The sequence below is a fragment of the Staurois parvus genome, unplaced genomic scaffold, assembly GCF_062004578.1.
Source record: "Staurois parvus isolate SC_StPar_1 unplaced genomic scaffold, SC_StPar_1.0 ptg001049l, whole genome shotgun sequence".
In the NCBI taxonomy this organism is placed as follows: domain Eukaryota; kingdom Metazoa; phylum Chordata; class Amphibia; order Anura; family Ranidae; genus Staurois; species Staurois parvus.
Window position 1 is genome coordinate 568435 of NW_028318845.1, and position 27672 is coordinate 596106.

At 45.0% G+C, this 27672-nt stretch overlaps 1 protein-coding gene across 1 annotated transcript in view; it reads left to right on the forward strand.

Annotated features, from left to right (window-relative positions):
• Positions 1 to 27672, forward strand: part of LOC149440895 (HLA class II histocompatibility antigen, DM beta chain) — a 61754-nt gene that overhangs the window by 21566 nt on the left and 12516 nt on the right. The gene's annotated exons all lie outside the window — the stretch shown is intronic.

A 27672-nucleotide genomic window follows, 5' to 3' on the forward strand; every position in this document is an offset into this window, starting at 1 on the left:
AGTGGAGGCCAGTGGAGGGATTGGCAGAGAGGGGTGGAGGACACTGAGTGGAGGCCAGTGGAGGGATTGGCAGAGAGGGGTGGAGGACACTGGGTGGAGGCCAGTGGAGGGATTGGCAGAGAGGGGTGGAGGACACTGATTGTAGGCCAGTGGAGGGATTGGCAGAGAGGGGTGGAGGACACTGAGTGGAGGCCAGTGGAGGGATTGGCAGAGAGGGGTGGAGGACACTGATTGGAGGCCAGTGGAGGGATTGGCAGAGAGGGGTGGAGGACACTGAGTGGAGGCCAGTGGAGGGATTGGCAGAGAGGGGTGGAGGACACTGAGTGGAGGCCAGTGGAGGGATTGGCAGAGAGGGGTGGAGGACACTGATTGGAGGCCAGTGGAGGGATTGGCAGAGAGGGGTGGAGGACACTGAGTGGAGGCCAGTGGAGGGATTGGCAGAGAGGGGTGGAGGACACTGGGTGGAGGCCAGTGGAGGGATTGGCAGAGAGGGGTGGAGGACACTGGGTGGAGGCCAGTGGAGGGATTGGCAGAGAGGGGTGGAGGACACTGAGTGGAGGCCAGTGGAGAGATTGGCAGAGTGGGGTGGAGGCCAGTGGAGGGATTGGCAGAGAGGGGTGGAGGACACTGAGTGGAGGCCAGTGGAGGGATTGGCAGAGAGGGGTGGAGGACACTGAGTGGAGGCCAGTGGAGAGATTGGCAGAGTGGGGTGGAGGCCAGTGGAGGGATTGGCAGAGAGGGGTGGAGGACACTGAGTGGAGGCCAGTGGAGGGATTGGCAGAGAGGTGTGGAGGACACTGAGTGGAGGCCAGTGGAGGGATTGGTAGAGAGGGGTGGAGGACACTGAGTGGAGGCCAGTGGAGGGATTGGCAGAGAGGTGTGGAGGCCAGTGGAGGGATTGGCAGAGAGGGTGGAGGACACTGAGTGGAGGCCAGTGGAGGGATTGGCAGAGAGGGGTGGAGGACACTGAGTGGAGGCCAGTAGAGGGATTGGCAGAGAGGAGTGGAGGACACTGAGTGGAGGCCAGTGGAGGGATTGGCAGAGAGGACAGATACAGAACGGTTAGTAAGGTGGATGAGTCTGTCAGCAGCATTCATGATAGACTGAAGAGGGGATAGCCTGCGATGAAGTCGGCCAATGAGGAGGGAGTTACAATAGTCAAGGCGAGATATAACAAGGGAGGGAATAAGTTGCTCAGTGGTTTCCGAAGTTAGGAACGGGCGTATCTTGGAGATGTCGCACCCCGTTCATGCGAATCACTGCGGGTGTGTATGTTAAGTTAACAACACCCCGAAATCAGTTCGCAAAACGCAGTGCGATATGCAGAATCTGATCATATAGGTGTGAATACCCATGTGATCCAAATCTAGTGCGGACAAAAAAGAAGGGTCCTGCACCTTTTTGGTGCGGATGCGGTGCGATTTGAGCCATACAAAATGTACGGCTTCAATTGCGCCGCACAGAATTCTCATGTGATTGGCACAGGAATGCGGTGCGGTTCCTGTGTGAATCACATGCGATGTGCCGCACTGCAGAAGTGTGAACCCGGGCTTAATCAAAGAATTAATTTTCCACCATCTAAGCCCAGCTCCTCCAGAAAAAAAAATAGCAGAGCATTTAAAAATCAGTTTACACACCCAGAATACCTGCGATATTCATCCCTGATCCCATGGGGGGAGATTTAGCTAGTTCCGGATTACATATATGCAGCCATATGGGCCACATTTTGCGCAGGCATGAGAGCCCATTCATGTGAATGGACTCCTGTGCCCCGTGACACACAGAAAAGAAGTCCCTGCACTTCTTCTGAAAACACAGCCCGGAACCTCGGTTCCCAGTACGGTTTCATTTTCCAGTGCGGGCAGCGTGCCATTAGAACTAATGACACCCACTCGCGGGTCCACATTCTTCAGTGCAGGTAGTGCGGCTGCACGGATTTTTTTGCGGATCCGCAGCGGCACCACCCGCACAGATGTGAACCCAGCCTTATGAAAACTGGAGCAGCTGTGCATAGTAACCAATCAGCTTCTAACTTCAGCTTGTTCGATTAAAACTGTATTAAACCCCCCAAAAAAACATTTATTATATTGCAGCTTATCAATTCTTAGATGTGATGGCTGCATTAGTTTTCTTTTTTAGGCTTTCTTTCTTTCATTTTCATCTGTGATATGGCTGTCTTTAGCTTTTCAAATGAACAAGCTCTCTTTCAGATGTAGCAGTTAGGCTCCATGCACACTAGCATTTTTTTAAGCTCAAAAAACACTGGAAAAAACGCTGGTGATAGTGTTTTTTTAGTGGCATGTAGAAGCCTTTAGAAACTTTTGGAGCGTTAGTGTTTTATTAGCAGTTTTATAGTACATGTGGAAAAAAGCTGTTAGGAGCATTTTAATAGTGCTTAGGAGCAGGGGTGGAATGACAACTCATGGGGCCCCCGGGCAATAGGGGATCATGGGGCCCCTGTGTCCTTGCCCAAACTCAAAAACGCCTATGAAAAAGGTACCAGGGGCATCTCATGGGCCCCCTACTGACCCCGGGCCCTCGGGCAGTGCCCAAGTTTCCAAATGGTCAGTCCGCCCCTGGTTAGGAGCATTTAGCATTTTTTTCAGCTGGAAAAACGCTCCAAAACAATGTTTTTTCTGCTCCTAGACGCTGAAGCTCAAAAAACGCTAATAGCCTAAAGTGGTGTACATGGACACACAGGGTGACACTATTTAGCTTCTAGAAGCAGAAAAAAAATGCTAATAACAGCTTCTAGGAGCTTAAAAAAACGCTAGTGTGTATGGAGCCTTACAGGGATGAGACAAACTGTTTACCACTGACAGGGGTGCTTACAATGATCAGCTTTTATTTATTTATAAATAAAGAACAATTTGGTATCCAAAAATTACAATAAATCATATACCCCACTCACTGACACTCCAAAAAAGTCCCACTTTCACCCCTGAAAGTTAAATTTATTTATTTCAGGTACTTATGTAGCGCCGTCCATTTACGCAGCACTTTACATATATATTGTACATTCACATCAGTCCCTAACCCTCAAGGGGTGTACAATCTAAGGTCCCTAACTCACATTCATACATACACATACCAGGGACAATATAGACAGGAGACAATTCACCTACCTGCATGTCTTTGGAGTGTGGGAGGAAACCGGAGTACCTGGAGGAATCCCACACTGGCACAGGGAGAACATGCAAACTCTATGCAGGAGACGCCATGGTTGGGAACCAAACCCATTTACTGCAAGGCAGATGTGCTAACCACTAAGCCACTACAAAACCTTTTGGTATCAAAAATGTGCCACATAAGTCCAAATAAATGATTCCTCCGTGTTCAACCTCAACGTCCCAAAATATCCAGATAAGTTGGGGACTTCATAAAACAGAAACACTGCATAGTGTATTACCCCAATGAAATCAATTGATAAATATATACTTCAAAAAATCAGCAATATTGTGAAGTATACATTTCCTGAATTTTTGAAGTATATATTTATTAATTAATTAAAAAATTGACACAAAAAGGTTTTGTATGTTTTATTTATTTATGTAAAACCTTTAGGGCCGGTTCACACTCCATGCGTTTCAGTTGCTTTTTTTCTGCATCCAAAATGCACAGAAAGTAGGTGATACGGTTGTCAGTGTCATAGTTCACATCAGTGCTTGCAGTTCCAGCGCGTTCCTGATGCAAAAAAAGAAGTAGAAGGGGCTGCATTGTTTCTGCACAGAACTGTACTGGAACGCGGTAAAACGCATCAAAAACACATTACAACACACATGTCCCTGTTTGAATTGAAGAAAAGGAGAGGGGAAAAAATTAACTGGAATGCTTAAAAAAACGCACTGGAATGCATCAAAAACACACCAAAAACACACTGGAATGCACTGGACCGCATCAAAAACACATCAAAAACACACCGGAATGCACTGGAGCGCATCAAAAACACATCGGAATGCACTGGAACGCATCAAAAACACATCAAAAACACCGGAATGCACTGGATTGCATCAAAAACACATCTAAACCACTGGAATGCACTGGAGCGCATCAAAAACACATCAAAAACCACCAGAATGCACTGGAGCGCATCAAAAACACACCGGAATGCACTGGAACGCATCAAAAACACATCAAAAACACCGGAATGCACTGGAACGCATCAAAAACACATCAAAAACACCGGAATGCACTGGACCGCATCAAAAACACATCTAAACCACTGGAATGCACTGGACCGCATCAAAAACACATCAAAAACTCACCGGAATGCACTGGAGCGCATCAAAAACACACCGGAATGCACTGGAGCGCATCAAAAACACACCGGAATGCACTGGAACGCATCAAAAACACACCAAAAACACCGGAATGCACTGGAATGCATCAAAAACACATCTAAACCACTGGAATGCACTGGAACGCATCAAAAACGCACCAAAAACACCGGAATGCACTGGAATGCATCAAAAACGCATCAAAAACACACGGGAATGCACTGTAACGCATCAAAACCACACTGGAACACACATACACATGTCCTTATTTAATTTGAAGAGAAAGAGAGGGGAAAAAATGCACTGGAACACATCAAAAATGCATAAAAAAAGAACGCACCAAAAACATGCCAAAAAAATGCATGTGGAAACGCATCCAGAATGCATCTGGACTGCGTTTCTATAGTGTGACCAAAAAAACAAAAAAACCTGTGTGCTGTAACGGCTTCAACATGTTAGTGTATTGAAATCTGCTAGTACATCTAACACTCCCTTATCCCCCCAGGTTGACAATGCTGCTGTGCCCCCTGTGCTCCTTCATCCAGAGTGGTGGCGCTCTAATACAGGAGGTGTGTTACTGGCCAGATCACCAGGTGAAAACAGAGGGGGAAAAGACTAAAAAAAAAAAAGAAATAAAACTAATGCAGCCACCACTGCTACTGATTGGTAAGCTGCAATATATTACATGTTGTTTTGGGGTTAATACCGCTTTCATCTTTGACAATAAAACCGAGAAGCTGATTGGCTCCCATGTACAGATGCTCCAGATTCTGTGCTCTCCAGGTAATCTCCCCATAGAGTCCTAAACAGACGTACCGCCTGTTCCTCCCGGGTGCTGAAATGCCGGAACTGGACACACACATGCTGAACGCCTGGCGCAAGGGGCGGTCTTACAGAAAGGTCTTGAATTTTCTGGTTTTTGACATTATATAGGAAACAGTTTCAGAGAATCTAAAGGCTCCATCCACATAGATGCATTTTGCGTGTTTGCAGTTTGTTTTTTTTATGCATTTTTACTGCGTTTTGTTCAGCTCTTTTTTTCTTTTTGTTAAAGTTGAATTTTTATTTTTGTTGCTATACAGAAGAAAAATGTAAAACGCGGCAAAAACACACTACTGTGCATTCCAGCAGATTCTCCGTTGTAAATACAAAACGCTGCTTTTTGCTTTTAAAATAGTCCCTGACCTTTTCCAGAAACGCAGCAGCTCAAAAAAGCATCGATGTTCCATAGGAAACCATGCTAAATGGACTGTAGTGCGTTTCTGTAAAAAGCACTAAAAACGCATTGGTGTGAATGGAGCCTAAAGCGAGGTTCAAACCTATGCAGTTTGTGTTTGATCCATTTCTGCAGTGCGTTTTGCACATGTGTTTTTGCCACATTTTTGATGAGTTTTGCATTTTTTCTACTTGTTGCTGGGCAGATTAAAATGCAAAATGCATCAAAAACGCACTACATGTTTTCTGCAGTGTCTCCATTGAAGTCTATAGAACAAAAAACGCAACGTTTTGCGTTTAACCCACCTATGCAGTTGCGTTTGATCCATTTATGCTGTGCTTTTCGGGGTGTGTTTTGTGGTTTTTCACGCGTTTTATGCATTTTTGATGCGTTTTTTATTTGTTTCTACAACATTTGGCATTTTTTTGTCAAGTTTTTCAGTTGTCAAGGAGAGGTGTTAGTAGTGAAGCATGTTGAAAATGCATAAAAAACGCATGCAAAATTTGCATTTTAGATGCAGTTCCATTGAAGTCTATTGTCCAAAAAACGCAAACCGCAGCGGGAAAAGAAGTCCCCAACCCTAAAAAAACGCACCAGCAAAAACTGCACAGATGTGAACGTGATCCATAGAAAATAATGTTAAATGGCATGCACTGCGTTCCAGCAAAACGCATAAAAAAAGCAGATATGTGAACCAGGCGTCAAAAAAGTCACCGTTTCCAAAAAACGCACTGTGTGAAAACGCGTAGATGTGAACCTGTCCCATAGGAAATCATGTTAAATGGACTGCTGTGTGTTTCCGCAAAACACAGCAGAAAATGCATAGGTGTGAATCTAGATTTAGCCGGGTTCACACTGATGCGGTGCAACATATCGCATGTCATTGGCACAGAAACTGTGCATTCCTGTACAGATCACATGCGATTTGTGTGCGGCACAATTTGAGACATACATTTTGTATGGCTGAAATCACACTGCATCCGCACCAAAAAGGCGCAGGACCCTTTTTGTGTCTGCACTAGAATCAGGTTGCACGGGTATTCACACCCATGTGATCCGATTCTGCATTTTGCAAACCGATTTTGGGGTGTGGTTAACATACACACCCGCAGTGGTTCGCATTAAATGCATAGGTGTGAACCGAGCCTAATGCAGGCCATAGACGGGTCGAAAACCGGCCTTTTTTAAAAAAAAAAAAAGCAAAAAATCGGTCGTTCGATCAGCCGACGTTACCACCAACGGTAAAATAATCGGCCAATTTTCGTCCCATCTATGGCCGGCATTTAACTCCATAATTACTTCTGTCCCTTGCAGAGCTATTATATTTGACATGAAAAAGTATTGCGGTTGCAACAATGCATCCATTTGTATCCAAATAAAACTATCTGTATCCGAAATGGATACATTGTTGCAACCGCAATACTTTTTCATGTCAAATATAATAGTGGAGCTCTCTGCAAGGGACTGGACTTCTTTTCTTCTTTTTTTTCTTCTTTTTCTTCTTTTTTCTTCTTTTCTTCTTTTTCTTTTTCTTCTTTTTTTCTTCTTTTACTTTTTCTTTTTCTTCTTTTCTTCTTTTTCTTAATCTTTTTCTTCTACTTTCTTTTTCTTCTTTTTCTTCTACTTTTCTTTTTCTCTTCTTCTTTTTCCTCTTCTTTTCTTCTCCTTTTTCTTCTCCTTTTTCTTCTTTTTCTTCTTCTTTTTCTTCTGCTTTTTCTTCTTTTTTCTTTTCTTCTTTTCTTCTTTTTTCTTCTTTTTCTTCTTTTACTTTTTCTTTTTCTTCTTCTTTTTCTTAATCTTTCTCTTCTTTTTCTTCTTCTTCTTCTTTTACTTCTTTTTCATCTTCTTCTATTTTCTTCTTTTTCTTCTTCTTTTTCTTTCTCTTTCTCTTCTTCTTTCTCTTCTTCTTCTTTTTCTTCTTTTTTTTCTTCTTTTTCTGCTTTTTTCTTCTTCTTTTTCTTTTCTTCTTTTTCTACTTCTTTTGCTTCGTCACGGCTCATGCACATTTTTTTTATCGGTAAAACGATCAGCCGATCGTCAAAATTGGCCATGGATTTTCCAACAAAAAAAAGTGCAAAAACCCTGAAAAACGGCCAACCAATTAACCCACTAACAGTGAGAAAATTGGCTGATTTTTTTTTCCGACGATTTTCGACCCGTCTATGGCCGTCATAAAGCAGCCCACTTGATTTTCATTCTTTCAGTTTTCAAGAAAATCACTTGATTCCCCCAACAACACTGAGTGCCTCCTGCAGCTCTATTGTGTTCTGCCAGTGGGGGGGGTGTTCCCGGCTGGCAGAACACAATGATTACTGCTAGCGGCTATAGTTGCCGGCAGTAATCAAATGTATCAAAAGTAAAAAAATCTGACAGGCTGGTTGTATCCGAATTGATTGGTAGATGAACCTGCCGATACATGGATCAAATCTCGGCTGTCCCTGCTTAACCGGCCGAATCTCGATCCATGTATGGCTGGCTTCAGTGGCCTCTCCTGCGGGTAGAGAGCAAAGCTGGAGCCATCTTGCACTGCCTGGTTTAGTTTTGCTCACAGTGAGTCGGCGTTCTCTGTGCAATCAGTTGTCATTTTTCTGTAGCAGAAATCGGCCGTTTTTCGACCCGCCGGCATTAGCTATGCAGTTTTCGTTTGATCCGTTTCTGCAGTGCTTTTTTGCACATGCGTTTTTGACGCATTTTTGTTGCATTTTTGATGCACTTTGTATGTTTTTTTTTATTTTTTTAATTGTTGCTGGGCAGATTTAAACACAAAATGCATCAAAAACGCATCAAAAACGCACTACATGCTTTTCTGCAGCATCTCCATTGAAGAATATAGAACCAAAAACGCAACATTTGGCATTTAAAAAAGTCCCTGACCCTTTCCAAAAAAATGCCCTGGGTGAAAACATGAGATGTGGACCTGCCCCATAGGGAATCATGTTAAATTAATTGTTGTGCGTTTCCACAAAATGCTGCAGAAAACGCTTAGGTGTGAACCCAGACTGGATCCTAAATGCTGCACTGACACCAAGTGGCGATTGTTGACTATTGCAGGCTTATGCAATGAAAGGTAATTGTGTGAACTGAAGCAATCGTATGAAATCCCTTCCCATTGAGGACATCAGGAAGGATGTAGAGAGGGAGCACAATACGGCTGTGGTTTTATGAATATATAAAGTAAACCCGCTGTAAGAGAAATCGGTGACCTTTCCTGGCTGCTACGCTGTTAAATGCTGAAAACGCTTGCCAAGGCTGCAACTTTCAGGCAGGCTTTCCCCGTATCTGCCTGTGGAGGAGGTCCAGGCTTCCGTTAATAACAAATCACTGCACAAGCTGAACTCTAGACAAATGGCTGAACACACAGCTTCAACCACATGACCTGTTTTACCTAGCAATACATTTTTAATTCTGTTCAGCCAGTCTTGTGATTCAGGCACCCCCTGCCAGGCAGCGTCCTTATATTTCTTTAATGCAGTTAAGCAGTACAGTTTGGTCAAGGGTCTACATCCAGCCTTCTGATTGGACAGTGAAAAAGCAGTAGCGTGGTGATTAACACCTTTTCTATCTCCTCCTGTAAGGATGTTCACACAGTTAGACTGACAGCCCGTTCCGATGCAGTACAGCTCTGACAAGTATAGATTACTGACATTCCATCCCCCAGTGCAAGGTCTGCTGTGCATAGACTCACAGGCCAGTATAAAAAAACATACTCAAGTACAGGGGCGGACTGACCATTTGGAAACTCGGGCACTGCCCGAGGGCCCGGGGTCAGTAGGGGGCCCCATGAGATGCCCCTGGTACCTTTTTCATAGGCTTTTTTGAGTTTGGGCAAGGACACAGGGGCCCCATGATCCCCTATTGCTCGGGGGCCCCATGAGTTGTCAGTCCGCCCCTGCTCAAGTACTTATAATAGTTGCTAACCAAACATTTTGGGGTTGATTTACTAAATATTTGCACCAAAGCCGCACACACGGAAATGGCGTGACTGCGCAAAAACTGCAAACAACTGAATTTATTAATGGTGTTGCTGCAAAAATGAGCGCCAAACAATACTGATTAACATAAGCCCAATTGCACTCCTAGACCGACAATTGCGCCTGCATAAAGTAGGTGCAAAAACCATAAAATTCTTTGTGGTTTTTTTTTAACCGCTTTCCCGCCGCCTCTTAGCAGATATACTGCTACAGGGCGGCAGGGGTGTGCAAAATCACGTATGTATATAAATATATATGTGATTTGGCATTACCAGGTAGGGGGCACATGTGAGCCATGCGCATGCCCTACCCTCACCACTGTTCGTGGCCTCAGCTGTTAATCACCAGGTCCCAGCCGGTGATTGCTCGCTGGCACCCGGTGATCATGGAGCATTACTGACGGGGGGAGTGAACTGTATGAAACAGGGGCGGACTGACCATTTGGAAACTCGGGCACTGCCCGAGGGCCCGGGGTCAGTAGGGGGCCCCATGAGATGCCCCTGGTACCTTTTTCATAGGCTTTTTTGAGTTTGGGCAAGGACACAGGGGCCCTATGATCCCCTATTGCCCGGGGGGCCCCATGAGTTGTCAGTCCGCCTCTGGTATGTAAACAATACAGATCTCTCCCCTGTCAGCTCCAGCACTCTGCTTTGTATGGCTCTGCATAGCAGTGTGCTTATAGTTGAAAGCTCACACACAGCACACAGTAAAACACCACACAGTTAACCCTTTGATCGCTCCTCATGTTACCCCTTCCTTCCCAGTGTCATTAGTACAATGTCAGAGCTTTTTATTAGCACTGAACATTTTATTGGTGACACTGGAGATGTCAGTGACACCAAGTCAGTTCCCCCCCAGTGTCAGAATGCCCGCCGCAGTCCTTCTAGTAGCTGATTGCCGCCATTACTAGTGAAAAAAAAAAATCCCAGTATCTATACCACCATTTGTAAACGCTATAACTTTCACATAAACCAATTAATTTGCACATATTGAGATTTTTTTTTAGCAAAGACATGTCGCAGAATACATTTTGGCCTAAATTTATGATGAAATTTAATTTTGTAAATTTTTTTACTGGACATTTTTAATAGCAAAAAGTAAAAAATATTGTTTTTTTTTTTTGAAGATTGTTGGCCTTTTTTTGTTTACAGCGCAAAAAAAAAAAACGCACATCAAATACGGTTACTGGAATTGGTACTGTTACTGTAATTACTGGTGGAGGTGACACCAATAAAGAGGCCAAACAGATGACATTATTCAAGTGACTGTAAACGCACATTTTTGTTTTCTTTAAAGGAGAAGTACAGGCAAAGCTCTTCTTGCTGTACTTCTCCTGTGGATCACTAGAGTGCAGTTCATTCTGCACTCCTGTGACCCAACTCAGCTAACTGAAGTCCACTGTCGGCTGACGTCACTCAGCTGCTCCAGGCTGGGGAAAGATCCCGACTTCAAAGTCAGGATCCACCCCAGAGTCTGGAGAGGTAACTGCCTCAGCAAGGTGCTGAGAACCTGAGCCAGTCGCTCCCTCCTCCCATCACAGCCCAGTGCTCCAGTGAGCGCTGGGGGGGCAGAGCAGAGAGCGGTGACTGTCAGTCACTGCTCTTTGCTCAGAGTGGAGAGGAGAATTCATTGGTGATGTGATCACCCTTAGAGCCAGCAGGGGACAGATGCAGAATTCACCTAGGTAAGTATGTCTGGGGGGGGGGGGAGCCCTACTTTTGTTTTAAATTAAAACAGATTATACCTACCTGCTCAGCTTATTGGTTTTGCACAGAGCAGCCTCAAGCCATTTCTTCTGGGGTCCCCAGCTACTGCTCCTGGTTTCTCACCCCAAAAAAGTGCGCCTATAGCAAGCTGCTTTCTATGGGGGCACTCATGTGGGCTCACTCCTGAGCCAGCTCCATAGACACACAGAGCATGGCTTGGCTCGGCCCCACCCCCCCTGGCTGTGATTGATAGCAGTAGAAGCCAATGGCTCCTGCTGCTGTCTCTGAGCCTATGAGGAGGGCGAGAGCTGAGGGAACCGCTGCTCTCATGCACATCACTGGATCGAGATTGGGTTCAGGTAAGTATACTGGCAGCGGTTGAGGAGCTGCACTTTTATTTTTCCTTTATGCAGAGAATGTATTGGGGTCACAACCACTTTCATATTAATGTGACCCTACAATCTGTGACCACACGCTGGGATCTCACTCACATCTCTGCACCTTCTTTCAGAGGTTTCTGTATTCCATGAAGGATGGAATGTGTCCACGTCTCCCCTGCTTCCTTGTCCCTCACAGTCACTAGTGGAAGAAGATATGGATCTCGGGGAGGAGAGTGAGACACGCTCAGTGCAGGGGGAGCTGTCGATGGGGGATCTATCAAGCCTCAGCTCCTGGGGGGGATCCGCAGTCCCCTTCTACCAGGGGTGTGCACTGAAGGATGGGGATGATGACAGACGCTGTGTCCCCATTTAATATCACCATCTGGACACAGGAAACCTCAGCATCCTTTACTGCCCCGTAGCAACTAAATCCATTTTTTTAAATTTCAAGAGATGAAAATAAGAATACAGGTGTACCTCAGTTTACGAATTTAATGCGTTCTCCGGGATGTTTCGTATTGTGAAAAATCCATAAACGCGGTTTCCCATAGGAATCCATTGAAAACCAATCAATCCGTTCCAGAGGTCAGAAAAAAGTTTTTAAAAAGTCTTTTATCTGTTCAAAACTCTTTATAAGGTGCACTTTAAAGGCATAAATACTGTACAGGGACATGATTAACCCCTTGGTTCCGGCGCCTCCCAGCCCTTTAAGGGTTTTGGGAGGCGGGGCAGGGTTTAGGGTCATGTGACCACCGTGACACACGGTCACATGATCAGGAATGGTCCCGATCGAAAGAGATCAGGACCTTTCCGTGAGTACCAGACACGTGTGCTGGGAGCGCACAGAGCGCGCACTCTCAGCACATATATTTTTTTTAATAGAACGCAAATGTGCGGCCGCTCGGCGTCTAGGCCCAGACTCCGGGAAGCCACACATTTTGTTCGGCCGGCGTGAAGAGGTTAATCAAGCAATATCTCAATGCAAAAACCGCTCCAACACCTCCACACTCAAGGTCAAGTGCTACCACAGACTCCAGCATGCACGGGGCCGGCGCTATAAACCTCCCAGGCGCAATGCATCCTGAAGAAACTTACTTTGTATTGCGAAACAAAACTCGTAAAGTATTGGTAAATCGAGGCATTATTTTCAATGGATCTTTATTCGTAAACCGAAAATTCGTTATCCGAGGTGTTCGTAAACTGAAGTACGCCTGTACTCTGGGTGGTGGGGGGCAGCAAGGCTTCCCTTAGACTCTTTGGAAAATGAGACCCTGAAATCTTTATTGTTGTCTGATGTAAAGTCCAATTGTAGTTTTTGTATATAAATTTGATTCAATGAGCCGCCAAAGATATAATATAAAATCCCTTCATTCGTAATGAGGCTAAATCCCATAGTGAGTCCAAAGTGCTATTGGCTGTCATGAGGCTGCAGACAGGAACTTGTCTTTCTGTGTGGAAGCAGTGGTCTCTCTGCAGCATTCCAGTAGCCTCCTGCTGAGTCAGAGAAGGCACTCTTCAATATGAAGGCAACATGACCATTTCTGATTATAGAGCTCTACCTTCGACCAGGGGCAGACTGACCATTTGGAAACTCGGGTCAGTAGGGGGCCCCATGAGATGCCCCTGGTACCTTTTTCATAGGCTTTTTTGAGTTTGGGCAAGGACACAGGGGCCCCATGATCCCCTATTGCCTGGGGGCCCCATGAGTTGTCAGTCCGCCCCTGCCTTTGACTCAGCTGGGGGTATGTTGGGTTGCTGCAGGAAGACTGCTGTTTCCATATGGAGAGCAAAAGTCTCTGCAGCCTTATGACAGGACAGCACTTTGGACTCATTATAGGGATCCATCAGCCTCATTGCAAACAGGGGAATATCTATTTTCTTTGCTATAAGCAAGCATTTAACTGAATGAAAGTGATTCATTCAGGTGTTTTTGTTGTGATTAGCTGTGATTGTACTACTTTGGAGAAGTGATCAGTATTTTTTTTTTACACATTATGATAGCTTATAGGAAAGAATTTATTTGCCACAAACAAGCATTTAACTGAATGAAATCGATTCATTCCGTTTTTTTTTGTTGTGATTGGCCACAGCTAATCACATGACACAGACAGGCTGTGATCGGCCCAGTCTGTACCATGTGATCACTGTGACCAATCACAGCTAGTGACACAATTGTATACAATGGATGACATGAAAAGAAGCCATCCATTCCTTACAATTGTCATGTGACCTGCTGTGATTGGTACTGGCAACAGACTGGTACACAAATATGTCATCGGCTGTGTCCGAAGTACACAGCAAGTGACAGATCTCGCCACAGCGTGACCAATGGGCACTCGTGAGACGTGATCTGGGAAGGGCATCATATGACGCCCACCCGGATCGACGAGTGTCCCGCCCGGCCGCCATTCTGGTATTAGCCGGGCAGGAACAGGTTAAACAGTATAGACATTTATTTTTAATGTTTTACATAGCTATACCTGCAAAAGGGGCCAGCCTGAAGTGATCGACCAGGACTGCAGTTCCCGGTCACACTGGTGCGATTGCAGGTGTGATTTAGGAATTAAAATCGCAGCGGAAATCACATCTAATGAATGTGGATGTCAGTGTCTTAACATATGCGATTTGCTGCAAAGTAGTTCTTGCATTACTTTTTCTGCAGTTTTGTTGCAATTTCATATATATATATATAGAATAATTATACTGCAAATTGCAAGACATCGTTGAAAATCTTCACAAGTAGCAATAAGACCCCGGTCACACTGGGTGCAGCTTGGCATTCGATTTGCATGCCATATAACTTGCAAATCGCATGCCAAGTTGTACCCTATTGTCAAATCTAAAAAAGTGCATGCATACTTTTGGTGCGATTTGCATAGATATATGTGTCAGATGTCTTGCAAACCACACCTGAAATCGGCATGACATCCGACTTTGAAGTCGTGCGACTTCCCAAAGTAGGGATCTGTGTGATCGGGGTGTAAAGTCTTCAGAAATCGTGCTGAAATGGCACACAGATCACGTAATTTTAAATTGGGGTGTGACCGGTGACTAAAGTTCCAGTTTAAGCCGGAGTTTTGTGGGAAGAAGAGGAAATATCTTTAAAGCAAGTATTTTAGAACACAGAATTCTAGAACACTTCTGATGTTCTCTTTCTGTATAACTGACAGTTAGACGTACTGTACCGTGGTTGTCATGGTGACCTACATACAGGAGAAAAGTATTCTGTAAAATGAATAAGCCGAGTTCAATGCCAATGTAGGGCGGTAAAATCATCAAATATGGTTAGGTGTGACATGTGCCCCAGTATTACTATATACTGTATATATATATATATATATATATATATCACCCTCAGTACTATGTTAGTGGTCGGCTATCTCCCATATGTACAGTATATTCTGCCCGCAGTACCAGGTTAGAGGATGGATATCTCCCATATGTACAGTATATACCGCCCTCAGTACCAGGTTAGAGGATGGATATCTCCCATATGTACAGTATATACCACCCTCAGTACCAGGTTAGTGGTCGGATATCTCCCATATGTACAGTATATACCACCCTCAGTACCAAGTTAGTGGTCGGATATCTCCCGTATGTACAGTATATACCGCCCTCAGTACCAGGCTAGTGGTCAGATATCTCCCATATGTACAGTATATACCACCCTCAGTACCAGGTTAGAGGATGGATATCTCCCATATGTACAGTATATACCGCCCTCAGTACCAGGTTAGTGGTGGGATGTCTCCCATATGTACAGTATATACCGCCCTCAGTACCAGGTTCGTGGTGGGATATCTCCCATATGTACAGTATATACCGCCCTCAGTACCAGGTTAGTGGTCGGATGTCTCCCATGTGTACAGTATATACCGCCCTCAGTACCAGGTTAGTGGTGGGATGTCTCCCATATGTACAGTATATACCGCCCTCAGTACCAGGTTCGTGGTGGGATATCTCCCATATGTACAGTATACACCGCCCTCAGTACCAGGTTCGTGGTCGGATATCTCCCATATGTACAGTATATACCACCCTCAGTACCAGGTTAGTGTCGGATATCTCCCATATGTACAGTATATACCGCCCTCAGTACCAGGTTAGTGTCGGATATCTCCCATATGTACAGTATATACCACCCTCAGTACCAGGTTAGTGGTCGGATGTCTCCCATATGTACAGTATATACCACCCTCAGTACCAGGTTAGTGGTCGGATGTCTCCCATATGTACAGTATATACCACCCTCAGTACCAGGTTAGTGGTCGGATGTCTCCCATATGTACAGTATATACCGCCCTCAGTACCAGGTTAGTGGTCGGATATCTCCCATATGTACAGTATATACCGCCCTCAGTACCAGGTTAGTGTCGGATATCTCCCATATGTACAGTATATACCGCCCTCAGTACCAGGTTCGTGGTGGGATATCTCCCATATGTACAGTATACACCACCCTCAGTACCAGGTTCGTGGTCGGATATCTCCCATATGTACAGTATATACCACCCTCAGTACCAGGTTAGTGTCGGATATGTCCCATATGTACAGTATATACCACCCTCAGTACCAGGTTAGTGTCGGATATCTCCCATATGTACAGTATATACCGCCCTCAGTACCAGGTTCATGTTGGATATCTCCCATATGTACAGTACACACCATCCTCAGTACCAGGTTCATGTTGGATATCTCCCATATGTACAGTATATACCACCCTCAGTACCAGGCTAGTGGTCAGATATCTCCCATATGTACAGTATATACCGCCCTCAGTACCAGGTTAGTGGTCGGATGTCTCCAATATGTACAGTATATACCACCCTCAGTACCAGGTTAGTGGTCGGATATCTCCCATATGTACAGTATATACCACCCTCAGTACCAGGTTAGTGTCGGATATCTCCCATATGTACAGTATATACCACCGTCAGTACCAGGTTAGTGGTCGGATATCTCCCATATGTACAGTATATACCGCCCTCAGTACCAGGTTCGTGGTCGGATATCTCCCATATGTACAGTATATACCGCCCTCAGTACCAGGTTAGTGTCGGATATCTCCCATATGTACAGTATATACCACCCTCAGTACCAGGTTAGTGGTCGGATATCTCCCATATGTACAGTATATACCGCCCTCAGTACCAGGTTAGTGGTTAGATATCTCACCGCAACACAATGTACCTACAGCTGTGCATCTGATGAGGTGGAATCCAGCCCCACATTGGTGTGCCCAGGGAACAAAATTAAAGATGTTGCATTAACACCGCATTCACATCACTGAGATTTGCATGCCTTGCGTCTTGCAAATCGCATACCAAGTCGCACCCTATTGCACCCTACTGGAAGCAGTCATATCATTGTGATTTGCAGTTCATGCACTTCTTCTTGCAAGTTCAGGTGTGACTTGAATGGACATCTGTGCATGAAGTGGCACCAATGTCTCGCAAGTCGCACCTTTAGTCGCACTGACCTCCAACTTTGAAATCATGCGACTTCAAGTGAAGTCGCATGATTTCAAAGTTGGATTCGGTGACTTAATGAATGATTCGGTGACTTAACCGAAGACTTAATTAATTTTGAAACAAGCCCAGGCTGAGCTCTGTAGATGCAGGGTCTGTGCCGTCCATGTCTGTCTATGTATCTCTCTTTGTATTGTCGCACTAACCTGTTTTTTGTACTTGGCATGCTTCATGTATTTTCTGTAACACTGTACATGTTTTATGTCTGTATTGTATGTGTACGGAGCACTTCTGTATGTCTTCATTTTGATTTGTATATGTCTGTATATGTATTCTTTATTTGTTGTTTTTTGATTCTAACATGAATTGCATTTGTCTGTAAACAGTAAATCTATCACTTTGTGTGTTTGTGTTATTGTGTCAGATGTTTGTCTCTGTCCTTGTCATTCAGACCTGGTCCACACTGATGCTGTGCGGGAAACGCTGCGAATCTTGTGTGTTTCCTGCACCGCATTGCAGTTGGAAGGTGTTCATGTGATCTGGTGCAGGTGTCATTATTAAATTAATGACACCCTGAAACAGATGCATAGTGATTGCCAGAAATCGCATCACATGGTTGAGAAGACTCGATGCGATTTGAGCCATAAAATGTATGACTCAAATCGCACTGCACAGACATCATATGTAATGCACACAGGATTGCAGAGCAATTCCGGTGCAAATTATACGCGATCTCCAGCACCACATTAGTGTGAACCTAGTCTCAATCTGTATTTCATAACTAATCCGCTATAATATTCCTGTTAGAAAAGTGAAGGTTGGCCCTGTGCTGGGAGATGTTTCTGTCCAATCACAGTGCCTGAGATGAACACTTTAAAGTGTTACTAAACCCCAGACCCTGCATTCGCTATATCCGGTCTCCCCGGACCCTGCATTCGCTATATCCGGTCTCCCCGGACCCTGCATTCACTATATCTGGTCTCCCCGGACCTTGCATTCACTATATCCGGTCTCCCTGGACCCTGCATTCACTATATCCGGTCTCCCAGGACCCTGCATTCACTGTATCCGTTCTCCCCGGACCCTGCATTCACTAGATTCGCTCTCCCCGGACCCTGCATTCACTAGATTCGCTCTCCCCGGACCCTGCATTCACTAGATCCGGTCTCCCCAGACCCTGCATTCACTAGATACGGTCTCCACAGACCCTGCATTCACTAGATCCGGTCTCCCCAGACCTTGCATTCACTATATCTGGTTTCCCCGGACCCTGCATTCACTATATCCGGTCTCCCCGGACGCCGCATTCACTATATCCGGTCTCCCCGGACCCCGCATTCACTATATCCGGTCTCCCCGGACCCCGCATTCACTATATCCGGTCTCCCCGGACCCTGCATTCACTATATCCGCTCTCCATGGACTCTGCATTCACTATATCCAGCCTCCCCGGACCCTGCATTCACTATATCTGCTCTCCACAGACTCTGCATTCACTATATTCAGTCTCTCCGGACCCTGCATTCACTATATCTGGTCTCCCCGGACCCTGCATTCGCTATATCTGGTCTCCCTGGACCCTGCATTCACTATATCCGGTCTCCCCGGACCCTGCATCACTATATTCGGTCTCCCCGCACCCCGCATTCACTATATCTGGTTTCCCCGGACCCTGCATTCACTATATCCGCTCTCCATGGACTCTGCATTCACTATATCCAGTCTCCCCGGACCCTGCATTCACTATATCCGCTCTCCTCGGACCCTGCATTGCAGTGAATGCGGTCCTGGGAGACCGGCTATAGTCAATGCAGGGTCTGGGGAGAGCGGATATAGTGAATGCTTGGTCCAGGGAGACCAGATTTAGTGAATGCTGGGTCCGGGGAGACCAGATATAGCGAATGCAAGGTCCAGGAGACCAGATATAGTGAATGCAGGGTCCTGGGAGACCAGATATAGTGAATACAGGGTCCGGGGAGACCGGATATAGTGAATGCAGGGTCCGGGGAGACCAGATATAGTGAATGCAGGGTCTGGAGAGAGCGGATACAGTGAATGCAGGGTCCGGGGAGACCAGATATAGTGAATGGAGGGTCCGGGGAGACCAGATATAGTGAATGCAGGGTCTGGAGAGAGCGGATACAGTGAATGCAGGGTCCGGAGAGACCGGATATAGTGAATGCAGGGTCCGGGGAGACCATATATAGTGAATGGAGGGTCCAGGGAGACCAGATATAGTGAATGCGGGGTCCGGGGAGACCAGATATAGTGAATGCAGGGTCTGGAGAGAGCGGATACAGTGAATGCAGGGTCCGGAGAGACCGGATATAGTGAATGCAGGGTCCGGGGAGACCATATATAGTGAATGGAGGGTCCAGGGAGACCAGATATAGTGAATGCGGGGTCCGGGGAGACCAGATATAGGGAATGCAGGGTCCAGAGAGACCGGATATAGTGAATGCGGGGTCCGGGGAGACCAGATATAGGTTATGAGCCTGTTCACACCAGAATGTGGTGCAGGAAACCCCCATTCAAAACGCACTGTGATTGCGATCTGCAGCAGGTATAATGACACCCCAAATGCAGGACACAGATGCAGTGCATTTTCCTGCACCACTTTGCATGGTATAGTAGTATGCAATCTGGTTCCTGTCTATTTTCTCATGTAGTGCATGTACTATATTTGGTACATCCCAGTGCAAAACTCAGCCCGTTGAAATGAAAGGGTTGAAATTGCACTGCACCTGGATCACATGTGAATCGCACAGGAATACACAGCATGTTCCTGTGCAATTCATGTTATGAACGGCCCTAAGTGTTTAAATGTGTTAAAGCGGTATTAAACCTAAAACCAAAAATGTAATATATTGCAGCTTACCAATACGTACGTGTTGGCTGCATTTTTCTTTTTTTTTTAGGCTTTTTCTCCTTTATTTTAAAGCCATATTAAACCCAAAAGTAAACACTTATTATATTGCAACTTACCAATTCTTAGACATGATGGCTGCAGTCATTTTCTTTTTAGGCTTTCTTCTATTTTCATCTGGAGATCTGGCTAGTAAGTCTGTTGTTTTTCAAAAGAACAAGCTCTCCAGAAGATGTATCAGTCACAGAGATGAGACATGGGTGCTTACAATGTTCAGCTTTATTTATTTATGTAACACCTTTATACCAAATGTGGAAAAAATTGTTTGCTGTAACTGCTTATAAAGTATTAGCTGGAATTCAGCTTCAATTTGTTAGTGTATCTAAATCTGCTAGTCCATCTAACACTCCCTTTCTCCTAGACCAGTGGTCGGCAAGCCGCGGCTCGCGAGCCTCATGCGGCTCTTTACACGTTTTAATGCGGCTCTTGTGTGCCGGGCGCCCGCTCCCCTCCCTCCTCTCGGGCGGCAGGGACTCTGCAGCGTGAGCCAAAAAAAAAACAGCCAGGGCAGCGCGCTCAAATGCAATGATTGGCCAGTCTCGCTGCCACTCACATCCTGATAGCCAGTGATTGGCTGTCAGGATGTGTGTAGGCGGGGCAGCATGACGAACGTGAGAGGAGCTAGGCTCCTCTCACAGTCCGCCCTGAAGACCGGAACGGCGCGGGAACACGGCGAGAGGAACGCGCGGAGCAAAGGTAAGTGAATTGACACAGGGGGGACTTGGCTTGCTACTTGCTACTTACTTACTACTACTATATGAGGGATGAATTACTATGGGGGATGAATTACTATGGGGGATGAATTACTATATGGGGGATGAATTACTATATGGGGGATGAATTACTATGGGGGATGAATTACTATATGGGGGATGAATTACTATAGGGGGGATGAATTACTATATGGGGGATGAATTACTATATGAGGGATGAATTACTATGGGGGATGAATTACTATGGGGGATGAATTACTATATGGGGGATGAATTACTATATGGGGGATGAATTACTATGGGGGATGAATTACTATATGGGGGATGAATTACTATAGGGGGGATGAATTACTATATGGGGGATGAATTACTATATGGGGGATGAATTACTATGGGGGATGAATTACTATATGGGGGATGAATTACTATATGGGGGATGAATTACTATGGGGGATGAATTACTATGGGGGATGAATTACTATATGGGGGATGAATTACTATGGGGGATGAATTACTATAGGGGGAATGAATTACTATAGGGGGGATGAATTACTATGGGGGATGAATTACTATATGGGGGATTAATTACTATGGGGGATGAATTACTATATGGGGGATTAATTAGTATATGGGGGAGGAATTACTATATGGGGGATGAATTACTATGGGGGATGAATTACTATATGGGGGATTAATTACTATATGGGGGATGAATTACTATATGGGGGATGAATTACTATGGGGGATGAATTACTATATGGGGGATGAATTACTATATGGGGGATGAATTACTATAGGGGGGATGAATTACTATATGGGGGATGAATTACTATATGGGGGATGAATTACTATGGGGGATGAATTACTATATGGGGGATGAATTACTATATGGGGGATGAATTACTATGGGGGATGAATTACTATGGGGGATGAATTACTATATGGGGGATGAATTACTATAGGTGGGATGAATTACTATGGGGGATGAATTACTATATGGGGGATTAATTACTATGGGGGATGAATTACTATATGGGGGATTAATTAGTATATGGGGGAGGAATTACTATATGGGGGATGAATTACTATCGGGGATGAATTACTATATGGGGGATTAATTACTATATGGGGGATGAATTACTATATGGGGGATGAATTACTATGGGGGATGAATTACTATATGGGGGATGAATTACTATATGGGGGATTAATTACTATATGGGGGATGAATTACTATGGGGGATTAATTACTATGGGGGATGAATTACTATAGGGGGGATGAATTACTATATGGGGGATGAATTACTATATGGGGGATGAATTACTATGGGGGATTAATTACTATATGGGGGATGAATTACTATGGGGGATGAATTACTATAAAAACTTATTGAAACTAAAAACAGTGTACCATCCTATGTATTTTCAGTTTTAAAAATGTGGCTCTCAAAATAAATTTCAATCGTGGTTTTGGCGAGATTTGGCTCAGTTGAAAAAAAAGGTTGCCCACCACTGTCCTAGACCACAGATGTCAAACTGGTGGCCCTCCAGCTGTTGCCAAACTGCAAGTCCCATGAGGCATTGCAAGAGTGACAGTTACAAGCATGACTCCCAAAGGCAGAGGCATGATGGGACTTGCAGTTTTGCAACAGCTGGAGGGCCACCAGTTTGACCCCCTTGCCCTAGACTAGGGGTGGGCAACTGTGGCCCTCCAGCTGTTGGTGAACTACAAGTCCCATCATGCCTCTGCTTTTGGGAGTCATGCTTGTAATTGTCAGTTTTGCAATGCCTCATGGGACTTATTTATTTCAGGTACTTATATAGCGCCATCAATTTATGCAGTGCTTTACATATATATTGTACATTCACATCAGTCCCTAACCCTCAAGGGGCGTACAATCTAAGGTTCCTAACTCACATTCATACATACACATACTAGGGACAATTTAGACAGGAGCCAATTAACCTACCAGCATGTCTTTGGAGTGTGGGAGGAAACCGGAGTACCCAGAGGAAACTCAAGCAGGCACAGGGAGAACATGCAAACTCCAGGCAGGTGGTGCCGTGGTTGGGATTCGAACCAGCAATCCTAGTACTGCCAGGTGGAAGCACTAACCATTTAGCCACTGTGCTGCCCACCCCTGCCCTAGACTGACAATACTGCTGTTCAAAGGTGCTCCTCCATCCAGAGTGGGGGCGCTCTATTGCAGGAGGTGTGATACTGGCCAGATCACCAGGTGAAAACAGAGGGAGAAAAAGAAAACTAATGCAGCCACCAGATCTAATGATTGCTAAGCTGCAATATAGGACATTTTTGGTTTTGGGTGAAGATTAAATTATTATATTTATGTCCCGGTCTTCCTACATAAGGATCAGATCCTCCAGTCACGATCTCACTCTTACAGATATTATACTCCTAGGAAGGCCATCCCACTGATACACAGTATATAGTATAGGGAGGGACATTGCAGTATATATCGTCTTTGTATAACGCACATCAGGCTGAAATCACGTCTCGTCCCTCCCGCTCTTCTCTCTATTGTGTGGCGGAGAATACCATGTACCTCAGCAGCCTTGAACCCCTTCATTGTGCTTTCAGATTTCTATGGCACACGTCATGGAATTCTGTGGCTGTTAACCATTTCAGTCATGTTACGCTGCAAGCGTAGAGCAAGCCAAAGCAGCCATGGCGTGAGAATATAATAGAACCTTCTAAAAACAGAAAGTATCCTGCCTTTGGTGTCATTGGAAGAAATAGTACCTCATATCAGTGGAAGAAATAGTACCCCATTGATGGTGTCAGTGGGAGGAATAGTGCCCTGCCTTTGGTGTCATTGGAATAAATAGTACCTCATATCAGTAGAAGAAATAGTACCCCATTGATGGTGTCAGTGGGAGAAATAGTGCCCTGCCTTTGGTGTCATTGGAAGAAATAATACCTCATATCAGTAGAAGAAATAGTACCCCGTTGATGGTGTCAGTGGGAGGAATAGTACCCTGCCTTTGGTGTCATTGGAAGAAATAGTACCTCATATCAGTAGAAGAAATAGTACCCCATTGATTGTGTCAGTGGGAGGAATAGTGCCCTGCCTTTGGTGTCATTGGAATAAATAGTACCTCATATCAGTAGAAGAAATAGTACCCCATTGATGGTGTCAGTGGGAGAAATAGTGCCCTGCCTTTGGTGTCATTGGAAGAAATAATACCTCATATCAGTAGAAGAAATAGTACCCCGTTGATGGTGTCAGTGGGAGGAATAGTGCCCTGCCTTTGGTGTCATTGGAAGAAATAGTACCTCATATCAGTAGAAGAAATAGTACCCCATTGATTGTGTCAGTGGGAGGAATAGTGCCCTGCCTTTGGTGTCATTGGAAGAAATAGTACCTCATATCAGTAGAAGAAATAGTACCCCATTGATTGTGTCAGTGGGAGGAATAGTGCCCTGCCTTTGGTGTCATTGGAAGAAATAGTACCTCATATCAGTAGAAGAAATAGTACCCCATTGATTGTGTCAGTGGGAGGAATAGTGCCCTGCCTTTGGTGTCATTGGAATAAATAGTACCTCATATCAGTAGAAGAAATAGTACCCCATTGATGGTATCAGTGGTAGGAATAGTGCCCTGCCTTTCGTGTCATTGGAAGAAATAGTACCTCATATCAGTGGAAGAAATAGCACCCAATTGATGTTGTCAGTGGCAGGAATAGTGCCCTGCCTTTGGTGTCATTGGAAGAAATAGTACCTCATATCAGTAGAAGAAATAGTACCCCATTGATGGTATCAGTGGGAGGAATAGTGCCCTGCCTTTGTTGTCATTGGAAGAAATAATACCTCATATCAGTAGAAGAAATAGTACCCCATTAATGGTGTCAGTGGGAGGAATAGTGCCCTGCCTTTGGTGTCATTGGAAGAAATAGTACCTAATATCAGTAGAAGAAATAGCACCCAATTGATGGTGTCAGTGGGAGGAATAGTGCCCTGCCCTTCGTGTCATTGGAAGAAATAGTACCTCATATCAGTAGAAGAAATAGCACCCCGTTGATGGTGTCCGTGGGAGGAATAGTGCCCTGCCTTTGGTGTCATTGGAAGCAATAGTACCTCATATCAGAGTTAGAAATAGTTCCTGAAGGGCTGGATAAAGGCAAGCAAAGGGCCACATCTGGCCCTCAGGCCGCAGTTTGGAGACCCCTGGCATACAGTATAGAAGGGTTAGACCTTTTGTCTGTGTCCCCGCTGGGGAGAGTCACCTTCTCTATCCCCCTGGTTCCCAACTTGCGTCCCTTTGGTATATGATGTGCGATAGCGGTCTGTAGAGGGAACATTGATTGGGGTAATAACACTGATGTCTTCTACCCCCATGTATCATGTTCCCAGTTTGGTATTGTCTTCTGCAGGATATCGCCGCCAACAATGTATCCTGTCTCTGACCCTCATTGCCTCTATTGCAGTCTCTGACAGTCCTCCAAAGCATTACATATAGACATGTGCAAAACAACGAAATTAGTTTAGTTTTGAAATCTAACAAATTTCGCGTAATTGGATGAAATTTTTGACTTTTTTTGTGACAGATAGAGCTTTCGTTTGGTGGTATTTAATCACCTCGGGGATTTTTATTTTTTCTTAAACACACCAAAAACTGAAAATTTAGAAAAAAAAGTTTTTTCTTAGTGTTTGTTATAAAATTTTGTAAATAAGTGATTTTATTCCTTCACTGATGTGCACTAATGAGGCTGCACTGATTGACACTGATAGGCTGCACTGATGGACACTGATAGGTGGCACTGATGGGCACTGATGAGGAGGCACTGGTAGGTGGCACTGAAGGGCATTGACAGGCATCACTGATGGGCACTGAAAGGCAGCACTCATATATGGCACTGATAGGCGGCACTGACTGGCACTGTTAGGTTGCACTGATAGGCAGCACTGACGGGCACTGATGCACCCTGATATGCAGCACTGACTGGCACTGATAGGTGGCACTGATTGGCAGCACTGATAGGTGGCACTGATTGGCAGCACTGATGGGCGGCTCAGATGGGCACTGATATGTGGCATTGATGTGCTCTGATGATCAGTGTATATGTCCCCTCCGCGGAAAGCCGATTACCGGCTCTCCTCTCCTCTGTCAGCGTGACAGCTCTTGAGGAGCGAAATGCAGATAACCGGCATTTCCCTGTTTACATGTGATCAGTTGTGATTGGACACAGCTGATCACATGACCGAGCCGACATCTTCGGCTCTTTCCATTGATCGGCGATCTGCTGTGTCCGAGGGACACAGCGCACCACTGATCGCCATGCTGCGCACTCCCGGAGCCGCACATGGGTGGTTAGAATGGGACGTCATATGACGTCGTCCCAGAACGAGAAAACCGCCTTATGCCTGTCATTGTACCAGGGGCGGACTGACAACTCATGGGGCCCCCGGGCAATAGGGGATCATGGGGCTCCTGTGTCCTTGCCCAAACTCAAAAAAGCCTATGAAAAAGGTACCAGGGGAATCTCATGGGGCCCCCTACTGACCCCGGGCCCTCGTGTTTAATTAAAGTGATTCTAAAGGCTTTTTTTTTTTTTTTAGAAAAAATAACACACGTCTATACTTCCCTGCTGTGTCCAGTGGTTTTGCACAGAGCAGCCTGGATTTCAGGTCCCGCGTTGGCTCTCCTGGCCCCTCCGTCTTGTTGGGTGCCCCCACAGCAAGTAACTTGCTATGGGGGGCACCCGCTGCTCTGTGTGTCCATTCACACGGAGCCGAAGCTTGGCCCTGCCCCCTCTCTCTTTTCATTGGCTCACTGGCTATGATTGACAGCAGTGGGAGCCAGTGGCTCCCACTTCTGTATCAACCAATGAGGAGAGGGAGTCTCGGGATAGCCGAGACTCCAGTGCACATCAGTGGATGGAGAGGGGGCTTAGGTGAGTATTAGGGGGGTCTGGGGAAAATGCTGCACACAAAAGCTTTTTTTCTTGAGCCATTACATCCGCTAATTTGAGTATTTTTCACTGAAAATATAGTTTTGATAAATAATAGTGTAATATTGTGTGACATAAAAAAATTACAATCGCTATCATTTTTCTATATATATATGCTATCATATACATTTCTATAGGGTCCCTGCTTTCACAAAACGTATAATATTTTTGGGGAGTTTTAGGTAATCTTCAGACCTAAATGTGCATTTTAAAGTCCTTTCACCCTGACCAGTTTTTCTTTAATTTTTTGCCTTACAAAAAGCAGAGGAAAATGCATGACCATTAAATCCTATGGAACTCCTCACACCAGGCAGTTGGGGGTCAGTTGCGTTTTTAAAGGGTCTGCATGCTGCATTTTTGGTGCATGTTTGCTGTTATAAAAAAAGCACCTCCCTAAAATGAATAGAAAAAAACATAAAAAATGAGGCAAAAACGCACTCGCAGTTGTGTCTTTGGTGTTTTTGAGCCACATATCCTTTGTCACAGGTACAGGCTGATGTGAGGCAACCACCAAACACACCAGAAAAGTGGCAAAACCGCACGTGCATTTTACCACATTTTACAATCGATTTTACAAGTGCAATAAGCAACCTAACAGGTGGAATTTTTTTTAAGTAATTAGGACAGGGACAAGAATATAGCTAGCCATACACTTTTAGATTCATGAATAGATACCTCCATCCACGCTAAACAGCTTCGAGGGAGGAATCTCAATTGCCGGCTATTGTATTCAGACAGCCACAGCTCCTGCAGCTGCCTGCATTCCCTAGGATACAATCACTGTTCTGCCATTAATTTGCAAAACTAGCTAATCTGATTTTTAGATTTGCTTTTGTTGAGCCAGGTAGTGCCATCAGAGAAACCAAGTTTCGGCCAATTCAGCAGAAATCAGCAGAAATTCAGGCTGTGCATGGCTAGTTCAAAGTGGAACTTAATGTGGTAGTAAACTCTTTTTTTTATACTTTTACCTACAGGCAGAAACCATGGGACCCCATACAGCCAACCTGACAGGGCCCCCTGACAGTTCACTATGCTTTAGTTA